Source organism: Sinocyclocheilus grahami, unplaced genomic scaffold (genome assembly GCF_001515645.1).
Source record: "Sinocyclocheilus grahami isolate Dianchi unplaced genomic scaffold, SAMN03320097.WGS_v1.1 scaffold2572.1, whole genome shotgun sequence".
NCBI classification, from domain to species: domain Eukaryota; kingdom Metazoa; phylum Chordata; class Actinopteri; order Cypriniformes; family Cyprinidae; genus Sinocyclocheilus; species Sinocyclocheilus grahami.
The window spans coordinates 12175-13635 of NW_015507751.1; the positions used below are offsets into that span (position 1 = coordinate 12175).

At 35.5% G+C, this 1461-nt stretch overlaps 1 protein-coding gene across 1 annotated transcript in view; it reads right to left on the reverse strand.

Annotated features, from left to right (window-relative positions):
* Positions 1 to 1461, reverse strand: part of LOC107575327 (neogenin-like) — a gene marked incomplete at its 5' end in the record, with an annotated part of 30020 nt that overhangs the window by 4040 nt on the left and 24519 nt on the right. The gene's annotated exons all lie outside the window — the stretch shown is intronic.

A 1461-nucleotide genomic window follows, 5' to 3' on the forward strand; every position in this document is an offset into this window, starting at 1 on the left:
CCCAGCGACAGCCCCAAAACATTTCTGCTCTAGAGGAGATCTGCATGGAGGAATGGTCCAAATTACCAGCAACAGTGTGTGAAAACCTTGTGAAGACTTACAGCAAACGTTTGACCTCTGTCATTGCCAACAAAGGGTATATAACAAAGTATTGAGATGAAATTTTGTTATTGACCAAATACTTATTTTCCACCATAATTTGCAAATAAATTCTTTAAAAATCCTACAATGTGATTTTCTGGATTTTTTTTCTCATTTTGTCTCTCATAGTTGAGGTATACCTATGATGAAAATTACAGGCCTCTCTCATCTTTTTAAGTGGGAGAACTTGCACAATTGGTGGCTGACTAAATACTTTTTTCCCCCACTGTATATATATATATATAGAGAGAGAGAGAGAGAACTGAACTAAGACATGACAATATTTTTCTTTAAGAAAATGATAACAAAATTATGTATTTAGGTTTGTAGTTAAGTATTTGTATACGCATTTATGTATTTAAGTGTTTGTATTTTAAAATATTATCTTTTTTAATTATATGATTCATATTTAAATTCATATTATTGTATTATATTTATGTGCGATATGGTAGTTCATGGGTCAAAACTTGGGGCTCATGGCATTTGAACAAAAAACTAAATAAACATTTTATTTTAAATATAAGAGAGAAATGTTGTTTTGAATATATATATATATATACACAGTGGTGTGAAAAAATGTTGGCCCCCTTCCTGATTTCTTATTTTTTTGCATGTTTGTCTCACTTTAATGTTTCAGATCATCAAACAAATTTAAATATTAGTCAAAGATAACACAAGTAAACACAACATGCAGTTTTTAAATGAAGGTTTTTATTATTAAGGGAAAACAAAATCCAAAACTACATGGCCCTGTGTGAAGAAGTGTTTGCCCCCCTGTTAAAACTGTGGTTTATCACACCTGAGTTCAATTTCTCTAGCCACACCCAGGCCTGATTACTGCCACACCTGTTCGCAATCAAGAAATCTCTTAAATAGGACCTGCCTGACAAAGTGAAGTAGACCAAAAGATCCTCAAAAGCTAGACATCATGCCGAGAAATGAGAAACAAATGAGAAAGAAAGTAATTGAGATCTATCAGTCTGGAAAAGGTTATAAAGCCATTTCTAAAGCTTTGGGACTCCAGCAAACCACAGTGAGAGCCATTATTCACAAAAAGCAAAAACATGGAACAGTGGAGAACCTTCCCAGGAGTGGCCAGCCGACCAAAATTACCCCAAGAGCAAAGCGACGACTCATCCAAGAGGTCACAAAAGACCCCACAACAACATCCAAAGAACTGCAGGCCTCACTTGCCTCACTTAAGGTCAGTGTTCATGACTCCACCATAAGAAAGAGACTGGGCAAAAATGGTCAGCATGGCAGAGTTCCAAGACGAAAACCGCTGCTGAGCAAAAAGAACATAAAGACTCGTCTCAGTTT